Here is a 17,347-nt window from a genome sequence, read left to right as displayed (position 1 = left end):
ACTCACAACACCGCTCCCGGGTGGGCTCGAACCACCAACCTTTCGGTTAACAGATGAACGCGATAACCGTTGCGCAACGGAAGCCCAAAAATTATATCGTCGTCAGGTATTGTGGAAAAACTTTGACTATTTCCGTCACATCTGAGACCTCAAAACACCGCTCCCGGATGGGCTCGAACCACCAACCTTTCAGTTAACAGCCGAACGCGCTAACCATTGAGCCACGGAAGCTCAGAAATTCAATGGTTGTCAGGTATTGTGGAAAAACTTTGACTTTTTGCGACACATCTGAGACCTCACAACACCGCTCCCGGATGGGCTTGAACCACCAACCTTTCGGTTAACAGCCGAACGCACTAAGCATTGCGCCACGGAAGCTTAGAATTTAAAATGTTGTCAGGTATTGTAGAAAAACTTTGACTTTTCACGTTACATTTCAGATCTCACAACACCGCTCCCGGGTGGGCTCGAAAGACCAACCTTTCGGTTAACAGCCGAACGCGCTAACCATTGAGCCACGGAAGCTCAAAAATTAAATGGTTGTCAGGTATTGTGGAAAAACTTTGACTTTTTACGTCACATCTGAGACCTCACAACACCGCTCCCGGATAGGCTCGAACCACCAACCTTTCGGTTAACAGCCGAACGCACTAAGCATTGCGCCACGGAAGCTTAGAATTTAAAATGTTGTCAGGTATTGTGGAAAAACTTTGGCTTTATACGTTACTTTTGAGATCTCACAACACCGCTCCCGGGAGGGCTCGAACCACCAACCTTTCGGTTAACAGATGAACGCGATAACCATTGCGCAACGGAAGCCCAAAAATTATATCGTCGTCAGGTATTGTGGAAAAACTTTGACTTTTTACGTTACATCTGAGATCTCACAACACCGCTCCGGGATGGGCTCGAACCACCAACCTTTCGGTTAACAGCCGAATGCGCTAACCATTGCGCCACGGAAGCCCAAAAAATAAACGTTCGTCAGGTATTGTGGGAAAACTTTGACTTTTTACGTCACATCTGAGGCCTCAAAACACCGCTCCCGGATGGGCTCGAACCACCGACCTTTCGGATAACAGCCGAACGCACTAAGCATTGCAAAATGGAAGCTTAGAATTTAAAATGTTGTCAGGTATTGTGGAAAAAGTTTGGCTTTTTACGTTACTTTTGAGATCTCACAACACCGCTCCCGGGTGGGCTCGAACCACCAACCTTTCGGTTAACAGATGAACGCGATAACCATTGCGCAACGGAAGCCCAAAATTATATCGTCGTCAGGTATTCTGGAAAAACTTTGACTTTTTACGTCACATCTGAGACTTCACAACACCGCTCCCGGATGGGCTCGAACCACCAACCTTTCAGTTAACAGCCGAACGCGCTAACCATTGAGCCACGGAAGCTCAGAAATTCAATGGTTGTCAGGTATTGTGGAAAAACTTTGACTTTTTACGTCACATCTGAGAACTCACAACACCGCTCCCGGATGGGCTCGAACCACCAACCTTTCGGTTAACAGCCGAGCGCACTAAGCATTGCGCCAAGGAAGCTTAGAATTTAAATTGTTGTCAGGTATTGTGGAAAAAGTTTGGCTTTTTACGTTATTTTTGAGATCTCACAACACCGCTCCCGGGTGGGCTCGAACCACCAACCTTTCGGTTAACAGATGAACGCGATAACCATTGCGCAACGGAAGCCCAAAATTATATCGTCGTCAGGTATTCTGGAAAAACTTTGACTTTTTACGTCACATCTGAGACTTCACAACACCGCTCCCGGATGGGCTCGAACCACCAACCTTTCAGTTAACAGCCGAACGCGCTAACCATTGAGCCACGGAAGCTCAGAAATTCAATGGTTGTCAGGTATTGTGGAAAAACTTTGACTTTTTACGTCACATCTGAGACCCCACAACACCGCTCCCGGATGGGCTCGAACCACCAACCTTTCGGTTAACAGCCGAGCGCACTAAGCATTGCGCCAAGGAAGCTTAGAATTTAAATTGTTGTCAGGTATTGTGGAAAAACTTTGGCTTTTTACGTTACTTTTGAGATCTCACAACACTCCTCCCGGAAGGGCTCGAACCACCAACCTTTCGGTTAACAGATGAACGCGATAACCATTGCGCCAAGGAAGCTTAGAATTTAAATTGTTGTCAGGTATTGTGGAAAAACTTTGGCTTTTTACGTTACTTTTGAGATCTCACAACACCGCTCCCGGAAGGGCTCGAACCACCAACCTTTCGGTTAACAGATGAACGCGATAACCATTGCGCAACGGAAGCCCAAAATTATATCGTCGTCAGGTATTGTGGAAAAACTTTGACTTTTTACGTCACCTCTGAGACCTCACAACACCGCTCCCGGATAGGCTCGAACCACCAACCTTTCGGTTAACAGCCGAACGCACTAAGCATTGCGCCACGGAAGCTTAGAATTTAAAATGTTGTCAGGTATTGTGGAAAAACTTTGGCTTTATACGTTACTTTTGAGATCTCACAACACCGCTCCCGGGAGGGCTCGAACCACCAACCTTTCGGTTAACAGATGAACGCGATAACCATTGCGCAACGGAAACCCAAAAATTATATCGTCGTCAGGTATTGTGGGAAAACTTTGACTTTTTACGTCACATCTGAGATCTCACAACACCGCTCCGGGATGGGCTCGAACCACCAACCTTTCGGTTAACAGCCGAATGCGCTAACCATTGCGCCACGGAAGCCCAAAAAATAAACGTTCGTCAGGTATTGTGGGAAAACTTTGACTTTTTACGTCACATCTGAGGCCTCAAAACACCGCTCCCGGATGGGCTCGAACCACCGACCTTTCGGATAACAGCCGAACGCACTAAGCATTGCGCAATGGAAGCTTAGAATTTAAAATGTTGTCAGGTATTGTGGAAAAAGTTTGGCTTTTTACGTTACTTTTGAGATCTCACAACACCGCTCCCGGGTGGGCTCGAACCACCAACCTTTCGGTTAACAGATGAACGCGATAACCATTGCGCAACGGAAGCCCAAAATTATATCGTCGTCAGGTATTCTGGAAAAACTTTGACGTTTTACGTCACATCTGAGACTTCACAAAACCGCTCCCGGATGGGCTCGAACCACCAACCTTTCAGTTAACAGCCGAACGCGCTAACCATTGAGCCACGGAAGCTCAGAAATTCAATGTGTGTCAGGTATTGTGGAAAAACTTTGACTTTTTACGTCACATCTGAGACCTCACAACACCGCTCCCGGATGGGCTCGAACCACCAACCTTTCGGTTAACAGCCGAGCGCACTAAGCATTGCGCCAAGGAAGCTTAGAATTTAAATTGTTGCCAGGTATTGTGGAAAAACTTTGGCTTTTTACGTTACTTTTGAGATCTCACAACACCGCTCCCGGAAGGGCTCGAACCACCAACCTTTCGGTTAACAGATGAACGCGATAACCATTGCGCAACGGAAGCCCAAAATTATATCGTCGTCAGGTATTGTGGAAAAACTTTGACTTTTTACGTCACATCTGAGACTTCACAACACCGCTCCCGGATGGGCTCGAACCACCAACCTTTCAGTTAACAGCCGAACGCGCTAACCATTGAGCCACGGAAGCTCAGAAGTTCAATGGTTGTCAGGTATTGTGGAAAAACTTTGACTTTTTACGTCACATCTGAGACCTCACAACACCGCTCCCGGATGGGCTCGAACCACCAACCTTTCGGTTAACAGCCGAACGCACTAAGCATTGCGTCAAGGAAGCTTAGAATTTAAAATGTTGTCAGGTATTGTGGAAAAACTTTGGCTTTATACGTTACTTTTGAGATCTCACAACACCGCTCCCGGGAGGGCTCGAACCACCAACCTTTCGGTTAACAGATGAACGCGATAACCATTGCGCAACGGAAGCCCAAAAATTATATCGTCGTCAGCTATTGTGGAAAAACTTTGACTTTTTACGTCACGTCTGAGATCTCACAACACCGGTCCGGGATGGGCTCGAACCACCAACCTTTCGGTTAACAGCCGAATGCGCTAACCATTGCGCCACGGAAGCCCAAAAAATAAACGTTCGTCAGGTATTGTGGGAAAACTTTGACTTTTTACGTCACATCTGAGGCCTCAAAACACCGCTCCCGGATGGGCTCGAACCACCGACCTTTCGGATAACAGCCGAGCGCACTAAGCATTGCGCCAAGGAAGCTTAGAATTTAAATTGATGTCAGGTATTTTGGAAAAACTTTGGCTTTTTACGTTACTTTTGAGATCTCACAACACCGCTCCCGGAAGGGCTCGAACCACCAACCTTTCGGTTAACAGATGAACGCGATAACCATTGCGCAACGGAAGCCCAAAATTATATCGTCGTCAGGTATTGTGGAAAAACTTTGACTTTTTACGACATATCTGAGACTTCACAACACCGCTCCCGGATGGGCTCGAACCACCAACCTTTCAGTTAACAGCCGAACGCGCTAACCATTGAGCCACGGAAGCTCAGAAATTCAATGGTTGTCAGGTATTGTGGAAAAACTTTGACTTTTTACGTCACATCTGAGACCTCACAACACCGCTCCCGGATGGGCTCGAACCACCAACCTTTCGTTTAACAGCCGAACGCACTAAGCATTGCGTCAAGGAAGCTTAGAATTTAAATTGTTGTCAGGTATTGTGGAAAAACTTTGACTTTTCACGTTACATTTGAGATCTCACAACACCGCTCCCGGGTGGGCTCGAACGACCAACCTTTCGGTTAACAGCCGAACGCGCTAACCATTGAGCCACGGAAGCTCAGAAATTAAATGGTTGTCAGGTATTGTGGAAAAACTTTGACTTTTTACGTCACATCTGAGACCTCACAACACCGCTCCCGGATTGGGTCGAACCACCAACCTTTCGGTTAACAGCCGAACGCTCTAAGCATTGCGCCACGGAAGCTTAGAATTTAAAATGTTGCCAGGTATTGTGGAAAAACTTTGACTTTTCACGTTACATTTGAGATCTCACAACACCGCTCCCGGGTGGGCTCGAACGACCAACCTTTCGGTTAACAGCCGAACGCGCTAACCATTGAGCCACGGAAGCTCAGAAATTAAATGGTTGTCAGGTATTGTGGAAAAACTTTGACTTTTTACGTCACATCTGAGACCTCACAACACCGCTCCCGGATTGGGTCGAACCACCAACCTTTCGGTTAACAGCCGAACGCTCTAAGCATTGCGCCACGGAAGCTTAGAATTTAAAATGTTGTCAGGTATTGTGGAAAAACTTTGGCTTTATACGTTACTTTTGAGATCTCACAACACCGCTCCCGGGAGGGCTCGAACCACCAACCTTTCGGTTAACAGATGAACGCGATAACCATTGCGCAACGGAAGCCCAAAAATTATATCGTCGTCAGGTATTGTGGAAAAACTTTGACTTTTTACGTCACGTCTGAGATCTCACAACACCGCTCCGGGATGGGTTCGAACCACCAACCTTTCGGTTAACAGCCGAATGCGCTAACCATTGCGCCACGGAAGCCCAAAAAATAAAGGTTCGTCAGGTATTGTGGGAAAACTTTGACTTTTTACGTCACATTTGAGGCCTCACCACACCGCTCCCGGATGGGCTCGAACCACCGACCTTTCGGTTAACAGCCGAACGCACTAAGCATTGCGCAATGGAAGCTTAGAATTTAAAATGTTGTCAGGTATTGTGGAAAAAGTTTGGCTTTTTACGTTACTTTTGAGATCTCACAACACTGCTCCCGGGTGGGCTCGAACCACCAACCTTTCGGTTAACAGATGAACGCGATAACCATTGCGCAACGGAAGCCCAAAATTATATCGTCGTCAGGTATTCTGGAAAAACTTTGACTTTTTACGTCACATCTGAGACTTCACAACACCGCTCCCGGATGGGCTCGAACCACCAACCTTTCAGTTAACAGCCGAACGCGCTAACCATTGAGCCACGGAAGCTCAGAAATTCAATGGTTGTCAGGTATTGTAAAAAAACTTTGACTTTTTACGTCACATCTGAGACCTCACAACACCGCTCCCGGATGGGCTCGAACCACCAACCTTTCGGTTAACAGCCGAGCGCACTAAGCATTGCGCCAAGGAAGCTTAGAATTTAAATTGTTGTCAGGTATTGTGGAAAAACTTTGGCTTTCTACGGTACTTTTGAGATCTCACAACACCGCTCCCGGGAGGGCTAGAACCACCAACCTTTCGGTTAACAGATGAACGCGATAACCATTGCGCAACGGAAGCCCAAAATTATACCGTCGTCAGGTATTGTGGAAAAACTTTTACTTTTTACGTCACATCTGAGACTTCACAACACCGCTCCCGGATGGGCTCGAACCACTAACCTTTCAGTTAAAAGCCGAACGCGCTAACCATTGAGCCACGGAAGCTCAGAAATTCAATGGTTGTCAGGTATTGTGGAAAAACTTTGACTTTTTACGTCACATCTGAGACCTCACAACACCGCTCCCGGATGGGCTCGAACCACCAACCTTTCGGTTTACAGCCAAACGCACTAAGCATTGCACCAAGGAAGCTTTGAATTTAAATTGTTGTCAGGTATTGTGGAAAAACTTTGGCTTTTTACGTTACTTTTGAGATCTCACAACACCGCTCCCGGGTGGGCTCGAGCCACCAACCTTTCGGTTAACAGATGAACGCGATAACCGTTGCGCAACGGAAGCCCAAAAATTGTAACGTCGTCAGGTATTATGGAAAAACTTTGACTTTTTACGTCACATCTGAGACCTCACAACACCGCTCCCGCATGGGCTCGAACCACCAACCTTTCAGTTAACAGCCGAACGCGCTAACCATTGAGCCACGGAAGCTCAGAAATTCAATTGTTGTCAGGTATTGTGGAAAAACTTTGACTTTTTACGTCACATCTGAGATCTCATAACACCGCTCCGGGATGGGCTCGAACCACCAACCTTTCGGTTAACAGCCGAATGCGCTAACCATTGCGCCACGGAAGCCGAAAAAATAAATGTTCGTCAGGTATTGTGGGAAAACTTTGACTTTTTACGTCACATCTGAGGCCTCACAACACCGCTCCCGGATGGGCTCGAACCACCGACCTTTCGGTTAACAGCCGAACGCACAAAGCATTGCGCCATGGAAGCTTAGAATTTAAAATGTTGTCAGGTATTGTGGAAAAACTTTGGCTTTTTACGTTACTTTTGAGATCTCACAACACCGCTCCCGGGTGGGCTCGAGCCACTAACCTTTCGGTTAACAGATGAACGCGATAACCGTTGCGCAACGGAAGCCCAAAAATTGTAACGTCGTCAGGTATTATGGAAAAACTTTGACTTTTTACGTCACATCTGAGACCTCACAACACCGCTCCCGCATGGGCTCGAACCACCAACCTTTCAGTTAACAGCCGAACGCGCTAACCATTGAGCCACGGAAGCTCAGAAATTCAATGGTTGTCAGGCATTGTGGAAAAACTTTGACTTTTTACGACACATCTGAGACCTCACAACACCGCTCCCGGATGGGCTCGAACCACCAACCTTTCGGTTAACAGCCGAACGCACTAAGCATTGCGCCACGGAAGCTTAGAATTTAAAATGTTGTCAGGTATTGTGGAAAAACTTTGACTTTTCACGTTACATTTGAGATCTCACAACACCGCTCCCGGGTGGGCTCGAACGACCAACCTTTCGGTTAACAGCCGAACGCGCTAACCATTGAGCCACGGAAGCTCAGAAATTAAATGGTTGTCAGGTATTGTGGAAAAACTTTGACTTTTTACGTCACATCTGAGACCTTACAACACCGCTCCCGTATGGGCTCGAACCACCAACCATTCGGTTAACAGCCGAACGCACTAAGCATTGCGCCACGGAAAATTAGAATTTAAAATGTTGTCATGTATTGTGGAAAACTTATGACTTTTTACGCTACATCTGAGACCTCACAACACCTCTCCCGGGTGGGCTGGAACCACCAACCTTTCGATTAACAGCCGAACGCGCTAACCATTGCGCCACGGAAGCCCAAAAATTAAATGGCCGTCAGGTATTGTGGAAAAACTTTGACTTTTTACGTCACATCTGGGACTCCACAACACCGCTCCGGGATGGGCTCGAACCACCAACCTTTCGGTTAATAGCCGAATGCGCTAACCTTTGCGCCACGGAAGCCCAAAAAATAAATGTTCGTCAGGTATTGTGGGAAAACTTTGACTTTTTACGTCACATCTGAGGCCTCACAACACCGCTCCCGGGTGGGCTCGAACCACCGACCTTTCGGTTAACAGCCGAACGCCCTAAGCATTGCGCCATGGAAGCTTAGAATTTAAAATGTTGTCAGGTATTGTGGAAAAACTTTGGCTTTTTACGTTACTTTTGAGATCTCACAACACCGCTCCTGGGTGGGCTCGAACCACCAACCTTTCGGTTAACAGATGAACGCGATAACCATTGCGCAACGGAAGCCCAAAAATTATATCGTCGTCAGGTATTGTGGAAAAACTTTGACTTTTTACGTCACATCTGAGACCTCACAACACCGCTCCCGGATGGGCTCGAACCACCAACCTTTCGGTTAACAGCCGAACGCACTAAGCATTGCACCAAGGAAGCTTAGAATTTAAATTGTTGTCAGGTATTGTGGAAAAACTTTGGCTTTTTACGTTACTTTTGAGATCTCACAACACCGCTCTCGGGAGGGCTCGAATCACCAACCTTTCGGTTAACAGATGAACGCGATAACCCTTGTGCAACGGAAGCCCAAAAATTATATCGTCGTCAGGTATTGTGGAAAAACTTTGACTTTTTACGTCACATCTGAGATCTCATAACACCACTCCGGGATGGGCTCGAACCACCAACCTTTCGGTTAACAGCCGAATGCGCTAACCATTGCGCCACGGAAGCCGAAAAAATAAATGTTCGTCAGGTATTGTGGGAAAACTTTGACTTTTTACGTCACATCTGAGGCCTCACAACACCGCTCCCGGATGGGCTCGAACCACCGACCTGTCGGTTAACAGCCGAACGCACAAAGCATTGCGCCATGGAAGCTTAGAATTTAAAATGTTGTCAGGTATTGTGGAAAAACTTTGACTTTTCACGTTACATTTGAGATCTCACAACACCGCTCCCGGGTGGGCTCGAACGACCTACCTTTCGGTTAACAGCCGAACGCGCTAACCATTGAGCCACGGAAGCTCAGAAATTAAATGGTTGTCAGGTATTGTGGAAAAACTTTGACTTTTTACGTCACATCTGAGACCTCACAACACCGCTCCCGCATGGGCTCGAACCACCAACCTTTCAGTTAACAGCCGAACGCGCTAACCATTGAGCCACGGAAGCTCAGAAATTCAATGGTTGTCAGGTATTGTGGAAAAACTTTGACTTTTTACGACACATCTGAGACCTCACAACACCGCTCCTGGATGGGCTCGATCCACCACCCTTTCGGTTAACAGCCGAACGCACTAAGCATTGCGCCACGGAAGCTTAGAATTTAAAATGTTGTCAGGTATTGTGGAAAAACTTTGACTTTTCACGTTACATTTGAGATCTCACAACACCGCTCCCGGGTGGGCTCGAACGACCTACCTTTCGGTTAACAGCCGAACGCGCTAACCATTGAGCCACGGAAGCTCAGAAATTAAATGGTTGTCAGGAATTGTGGAAAAACTTTGACTTTTTACGTCACATCTGAGACCTCACAACACCGCTTCCGCATGGGCTCGAACCACCAACCATTCGGTTAACAGCCGAACGCACTAAGCATTGCGCCACGGAAAATTAGAATTTAAAATGTTGTCATGTATTGTGGAAAACTTATGACTTTTTACGCTACATCTGAGACCTCACAACACCCCTCCCGGGTGGGCTGGAACCACCAACCTTTCGATTAACAGCCGAACGCGCTAACCATTGCGCCACGGAAGCCCAAAAATTAAATGGCCGTCAGGTATTGTGGAAAAACTTTGACTTTTTACGTCACATCTGGGACTCCGCAACACCGCTCCGGGATGGGCTCGAACCATCAACCTTTCGGTTAACAGCCGAATGCGCTAACCTTTGCGCCACGGAAGCCCAAAAAATAAATGTTCGTCAGGTATTGTGGGAAAACTTTGACTTTTTACGTCACATCTGAGGCCTCACAACACCGCTCCCGGGTGGGCTCGAACCACCGACATTTCGGTTAACAGCCGAACGCACTAAGCATTGCGCCATGGAAGCTTAGAATTTAAAATGTTGTCAGGTATTGTGGAAAAACTTTGGCTTTTTACGTTACTTTTGAGATCTCACAACACCGCTACTGGGTGGGCTCGAACCACCAACCTTTCGGTTAACAGATGAACGCGATAACCATTGCGCAACGGAAGCCCAAAAATTATATCGTCGTCAGGTATTGTGGAAAAACTTTGACTTTTTACGTCACATCTGAGATCTCATAACACCGCTCCGGGATGGGCTCGAACCACCAACCTTTCGGTTAACAGCCGAATGCGCTAACCATTGCGCCACGGAAGCCGAAAAAATAAATGTTCGTCAGGTATTGTGGGAAAACTTTGACCTTTTACGTCACATCTTAGGCCTCACAAAACCGCTCACGGATGGGCTCGAACCACCGACCTTTCGGTTAACAGCCGAACGAACTAAGCATTGCGCCATGGAAGCTTAGAATTTAAAATGTTGTCAGGTATTGTGGAAAAACTTTGGCTTTTTACGACACATCTGAGACCTCACAACACCGCTCCTGGATGGGCTCGAACCACCAACCTTTCGGTTAACAGCCGAACGCACTAAGCATTGCGCCACGGAAGCTTAGAATTTAAAATGTTGTCAGGTATTGTGGAAAAACTTTGACTTTTCACGTTACATTTGAGACCTCACAACACCGCTCCCGGATGGGCTCGAACCACCAACCATTCGGTTAACAGCCGAACGCACTAAGCATTGCGCCACGGAAAATTAGAATTTGAAATGTTGTCATGTATTGTGGAAAACTTATGACTTTTTACGTTACATTTGAGACTCCACAACACCGCCCCGGGATGGGCTCGAACCACCAACCTTTCGGTTAACAGCCGAATGCGCTAACCATTGCGCCACGGAAGCCGAAAAATTAAATGGTCTTCAGGTATTGTGGAAAAACTTTTATATTCTGGGTTACAGCTGACACCTCACAACACCGCTACCGGATGGGCTCGAACCACCACCCTTTTGGTTAACAGCCGAACGCACTAAGCATTGCGCCACGGAAGCTTAAAATTTAAAATGTTGTCAGGTATTGTGGAAAAACTTTGACTTTTTACGACACATCTGAGACCTCACAACACCGCTCCTGGATGGGCTCGATCCACCACCCTTTCGGTTAACAGCCGAACGCACTAAGCATTGCGCCACGGAAGCTTAGAATTTAAAATGTTGTCAGGTATTGTGGAAAAACTTTGACTTTTCACGTTACATTTGAGATCTCACAACACCGCTCCCGGGTGGGCTCGAACGACCTACCTTTCGGTTAACAGCCGAACGCGCTAACCATTGAGCCACGGAAGCTCAGAAATTAAATGGTTGTCAGGAATTGTGGAAAAACTTTGACTTTTTACGTCACATCTGAGACCTCACAACACCGCTTCCGCATGGGCTCGAACCACCAACCATTCGGTTAACAGCCGAACGCACTAAGCATTGCGCCACGGAAAATTAGAATTTAAAATGTTGTCATGTATTGTGGAAAACTTATGACTTTTTACGCTACATCTGAGACCTCACAACACCCCTCCCGGGTGGGCTGGAACCACCAACCTTTCGATTAACAGCCGAACGCGCTAACCATTGCGCCACGGAAGCCCAAAAATTAAATGGCCGTCAGGTATTGTGGAAAAACTTTGACTTTTTACGTCACATCTGGGACTCCGCAACACCGCTCCGGGATGGGCTCGAACCATCAACCTTTCGGTTAACAGCCGAATGCGCTAACCTTTGCGCCACGGAAGCCCAAAAAATAAATGTTCGTCAGGTATTGTGGGAAAACTTTGACTTTTTACGTCACATCTGAGGCCTCACAACACCGCTCCCGGGTGGGCTCGAACCACCGACATTTCGGTTAACAGCCGAACGCACTAAGCATTGCGCCATGGAAGCTTAGAATTTAAAATGTTGTCAGGTATTGTGGAAAAACTTTGGCTTTTTACGTTACTTTTGAGATCTCACAACACCGCTACTGGGTGGGCTCGAACCACCAACCTTTCGGTTAACAGATGAACGCGATAACCATTGCGCAACGGAAGCCCAAAAATTATATCGTCGTCAGGTATTGTGGAAAAACTTTGACTTTTTACGTCACATCTGAGATCTCATAACACCGCTCCGGGATGGGCTCGAACCACCAACCTTTCGGTTAACAGCCGAATGCGCTAACCATTGCGCCACGGAAGCCGAAAAAATAAATGTTCGTCAGGTATTGTGGGAAAACTTTGACCTTTTACGTCACATCTTAGGCCTCACAAAACCGCTCACGGATGGGCTCGAACCACCGACCTTTCGGTTAACAGCCGAACGAACTAAGCATTGCGCCATGGAAGCTTAGAATTTAAAATGTTGTCAGGTATTGTGGAAAAACTTTGGCTTTTTACGACACATCTGAGACCTCACAACACCGCTCCTGGATGGGCTCGAACCACCAACCTTTCGGTTAACAGCCGAACGCACTAAGCATTGCGCCACGGAAGCTTAGAATTTAAAATGTTGTCAGGTATTGTGGAAAAACTTTGACTTTTCACGTTACATTTGAGACCTCACAACACCGCTCCCGGATGGGCTCGAACCACCAACCATTCGGTTAACAGCCGAACGCACTAAGCATTGCGCCACGGAAAATTAGAATTTGAAATGTTGTCATGTATTGTGGAAAACTTATGACTTTTTACGTTACATTTGAGACTCCACAACACCGCCCCGGGATGGGCTCGAACCACCAACCTTTCGGTTAACAGCCGAATGCGCTAACCATTGCGCCACGGAAGCCGAAAAATTAAATGGTCTTCAGGTATTGTGGAAAAACTTTTATATTCTGGGTTACAGCTGACACCTCACAACACCGCTACCGGATGGGCTCGAACCACCACCCTTTTGGTTAACAGCCGAACGCACTAAGCATTGCGCCACGGAAGCTTAAAATTTAAAATGTTGTCAGGTATTGTGGAAAAACTTTGACTTTTACGTCACATCTGAGACTCCACAACACCGCCCCGGGATGGGCTCGAACCACCAACCTTTCGGTTAACAGCCGAATGCGCTAACCATTGCGCCACGGAAGCCGAAAACATAAATGTTCGTCAGGTATTGTGGGAAAACTTTGACTTTTTACGTCACATCTGAGGCCTCACAACACCGCTCCCGGTTGGGCTCGAACCACCGACATTTCGGTTAACAGCAGAACGCACTAAGAATGCGCCATGGAAGCTTAGAATTTAAAATGTGGTCAGGTATTGTGGAAAAACTTTGGCTTTTTACGTTACTTTTGAGATCTCACAACACCGCTCCCGGGTGGGCGCGAACCACCAACCTTTCGGTTAACAGATGAATGCGATAACCGTTGCGCAACGGAAGCCCAAAAATTATATCGTCGTCAGGTATTGTGGAAAAACTTTGACTTTTTATGTCACATCTGAGACCTCACAACACCGCTCCCGGATGGGCTCGAACCACCAACCTTTCGGTTAACAGCCGAACGCACTAAGCATTGCGCCACGGAAGCTTAGAATTTAAAATGTTGTCAGGTATTGTGGAAAAACTTTGACTTTTCACGTTACATTTGAGATCTCACAACACCGCTCCCGGGTGGGCTCGAACGACCAACCTTTCGGTTAACAGCCGAACGCGCTAACCTTTGAGCCACGGAAGCTCAGAAATTAAATGGTTGTCAGGTATTGTGGAAAAACTTTGACTTTTTACGTCACATCTGAGACCTCACAACACCGCTCCCGGATTGGCTCGAGCCACCAACCTTTCGGTTAACAGCCGAACGCACTAAGCATTGCGCCACGGAAGCTTAGAATTTAAAATGTTGTCAGGTATTGTGGAAAAACTTTGGCTTTATACGTTACTTTTGAGATCTCACAACACCGCTCCCGGGAGGGCTCGAACCACCAACCTTTCGGTTAACAGATGAACGCGATAACCATTGCGCAACGGAAGCCCAAAAATTATATCGTCGTCAGGTATTGTGGAAAAACTTTGGCTTTTTACGTTACATTTGAGATCTCGCAACACCGCTCCCGGGTGGGCTCGACCCACCAACCTTTCGGTTAATAGCCGAACGCGCTAACCATTGAGCCACGGAAGCTCAGAAATTAAATGGTTGTCAGGTATTGTGGAAAACGTATGACTTTTTACGCTACATCTGAGACCCCACAACATCTCTCCCGGGTGGGCTCGAACCACCAACCTTTCGGTTAACAGCTGAACGCGCTAAACTTTACGCCACGGAAGCCCAAAAATTAGATTTTCGTCAGGCATTGTGGAAAAACTCCGACGTTTTACGTTACATCTGAGACCTCACAACACCGCTCCCGGATGGGCTCGAACCACCAACCTTTCGGTTAACAGCCGAACGCGCTAACCATTGCGCCACGGAAGCCCAAAAATTAAATGTTCGTCTGGTATTGTGCAAAAACACTGACTTTTTACGTTACATCTGAGACCCCACAACACCTCTCCTGGGTGAGCTTGAACCACCAACCTTTCGGTTAACAGATGAACGCGATAACCATTGCGCAACGGAAGCCCAAAAATTATATCGTCGTCAGGTATTGTGGAAAAACTTTGACTTTTTACGTCACATCTGAGATCTCACAACACCGCTCCGGGATGGGCTCGAACCACCAACCTTTCGGTTAACAGCCGAATGCGCTAACCATTGCGCCACGGAAGCCCAAAAAATAAACGTTCGTCAGGTATTGTGGGAAAACTTTGACTTCCCACAATACCTGACGAACGTTTATTTTTTGGGCTTCCGTGGCGCAATGGTTAGCGCATTCGGCTGTTAACCGAAAGGTTGGTGGTTCGAGCCCATCCCGGAGCGGTGTTGTGAGATCTCAGATGTGACGTAAAAAGTAAAAGTTTTTCCACAATACCTGACGACGATATAATTTTTGGGCTTCCGTTGCGCAATGGTTAGCGCGTTCGGCTCTTAACCGAAAGGTTGGTGGTTCAAGCTCACCCAGGAGAGGTGTTGTGGGGTCTCAGATGTAGCGTAAAAAGTCATAAGTTTTCCACAATACCGGACAACCATTGAATTTCTGAGCTTCCGTGGCGCAATGGTTAGCGCGTTCGGCTGTTAACCGAAAGGTTGGTGGTTCGAGCCCACCCGGGAGCGGTGTTGTGAGATATCAAATGTAACGTAAAAAGCCAAAGTTTTTCAACAATACTTGACGACCATTTAATTTTTGGGCTTCCGTGGTGCAATGGTTAGCGCCTTCGGCTCTTAACCCAAAGGTTGGTGGTTCGAGCCCACCCGGGAGCGGTGTTGTGAGGTCTCAGATGTAACGTAAACAGTCCGTGTTTTTGCACAATACCAGACGAACATTTAATTTTTGGGCTTCCGTGGCGCAATGGTTAGCGCGTTCGGCTGTTAACCGAAAGGTTGGTGGTTCGAGCCCATCCGGGAGCGGTGTTGTGAGGTCTCAGATGTAACGTAAAACGTCGGAGCTTTTCCACAATGCCTGACGAAAATCTAATTTTTGGGCTTCCGTGGCGTAAAGTTTAGCGCGTTCAGCTGTTAACCGAAAGGTTGGTGGTTCGAGCCCACCCGGGAGAGATGTTGTGGGGTCTCAGATGTAGCGTAAAAAGTCATAAGTTTTCCACAATACCTGACAACCATTTAATTTCTGAGCTTCCGTGGCTCAATGGTTAGCGCGTTCGGCTATTAACCGAAAGGTTGGTGGGTCGAGCCCACCCGGGAGCGGTGTTGTGAGATCTCAAATGTAACGTGAAAAGTCAAAGTTTTTCCACAATACCTGACAACAATTTAAATTCTAAGCTTCCTTGACGCAATGCTTAGTGCGTTCGGCTGTTAACCGAAAGGTTGGTGGTTCGAGCCCATCCGGGAGCGGTGTTGTGAGGTCTCAGATGTGACGTAAAAAGTCAAAGTTTTTCCACAATACCTGACAACCATTGAATTTCTGAGCTTCCGTGGCTCAATGGTTAGCGCGTTCGGCTGTTAACTGAAAGGTTGGTGGTTCGAGCCCATCCGGGAGCGGTGTTGTGAAGTCTCAGATGTGACGTAAAAAGTCAAAGTTTTTCCAGAATTACTGACGACGATATAATTTTGGGCTTCCGTTGCGCAATGGTTATCGCGTTCATCTGTTAACCGAAAGGTTGGTGGTTCGAGCCCACCTGGGAGCGGTGTTGTGAGATCTCAAAAGTAACGTAAAAAGCCAAACTTTTTCCACAATACCTGACAACATTTTAAATTCTAAGCTTCCATTGCGCAATGCTTAGTGCGTTCGGCTGTTAACCGAAAGGTCGGTGGTTCGAGCCCATCCGGGAGCGGTGTTGTGAGGCCTCAGATGTGACGTAAAAAGTCAAAGTTTTCCCACAATACCTGACGAACGTTTATTTTTTGGGCTTCCGTGGCGCAATGGTTAGCGCATTCGGCTGTTAACCGACAGGTTGGTGGTTCGAGCCCATCCCGGAGCGGTGTTGTGAGATCTCAGATGTGACGTAAAAAGTCAAAGTTTTTCCACAATACCTGACGACGATATAATTTTTGGGCTTCCGTTGCGCAATGGTTATCGCGTTCATCTGTTAACCGAAAGGTTGGTGGTTCAAGCTCACCCAGGAGAGGTGTTGTGGGGTCTCAGATGTAGCGTAAAAAGTCATAAGTTTTCCACAATACCGGACATCCATTGAATTTCTGAGCTTCCGTGGCGCAATGGTTAGCGCGTTCGGCTGTTAACCGAAAGGTTGGTGGTTCGAGCCCACCCGGGAGCTGTGTTGTGTGATATCAAATGTAACGTAAAAAGCCAAAGTTTTTCAACAATACTTGACGACCATTCAATTTTTGGGCTTCCGTGGTGCAATGGTTAGCGCGTTCGGCTCTTAACCGAAAGGTTGGTGGTTCGAGCCCACCCGGGAGCGGTGTTGTGAGGTCTCAGATGTAACGTAAAACGTCGGAGCTTTTCCACACTGCCTGACGAAAATCCAATTTTTGGGCTTCCGTGGCGTAAAGTTTAGCGCGTTCAGCTGTTAACCGAAAGGTTGGTGGTTCGAGCCCACCCGGGAGAGATGTTGTGGGGTCTCAGATGTAGCGTAAAAAGTCATAAGTATTCCACAATACCTGACAACCATTTAATTTTT

The 17,347-nt window shown here is 47.1% G+C and overlaps 5 non-coding genes across 5 annotated transcripts; 3 read left to right on the top strand and 2 right to left on the bottom strand.

Annotated features, from left to right (window-relative positions):
- Window positions 1-8,088: 8,088 nt before the first annotated feature.
- TRNAN-AUU (transfer RNA asparagine (anticodon AUU)) lies at window positions 8,089-8,161 on the bottom strand. The gene has a single exon. It is a non-coding gene; the product is annotated as a tRNA-Asn (tRNA).
- A 6,099-nt stretch (window positions 8,162-14,260) lies between these two features.
- On the bottom strand, window positions 14,261-14,333 carry TRNAN-AUU (transfer RNA asparagine (anticodon AUU)). The gene has a single exon. It is a non-coding gene; the product is annotated as a tRNA-Asn (tRNA).
- Window positions 14,334-15,439: 1,106 nt separating this feature from the next.
- On the top strand, window positions 15,440-15,512 carry TRNAK-CUU (transfer RNA lysine (anticodon CUU)). The gene has a single exon. It is a non-coding gene; the product is annotated as a tRNA-Lys (tRNA).
- A 368-nt stretch (window positions 15,513-15,880) lies between these two features.
- Window positions 15,881-15,953, top strand: TRNAN-AUU (transfer RNA asparagine (anticodon AUU)). Its single transcript has one exon. It is a non-coding gene; the product is annotated as a tRNA-Asn (tRNA).
- Window positions 15,954-17,055: 1,102 nt separating this feature from the next.
- TRNAK-CUU (transfer RNA lysine (anticodon CUU)) lies at window positions 17,056-17,128 on the top strand. Its single transcript has one exon. It is a non-coding gene; the product is annotated as a tRNA-Lys (tRNA).
- Window positions 17,129-17,347: the final 219 nt, after the last annotated feature.

Source organism: Phalangium opilio, unplaced genomic scaffold (assembly GCF_054372755.1).
Source record: "Phalangium opilio isolate 3A_F unplaced genomic scaffold, DU_Popi_V2 ptg000101l_1, whole genome shotgun sequence".
In the NCBI taxonomy this organism is placed as follows: Eukaryota; Metazoa; Arthropoda; class Arachnida; order Opiliones; family Phalangiidae; genus Phalangium; species Phalangium opilio.
This window is presented reverse-complemented; position numbering and strand designations above follow the sequence as displayed.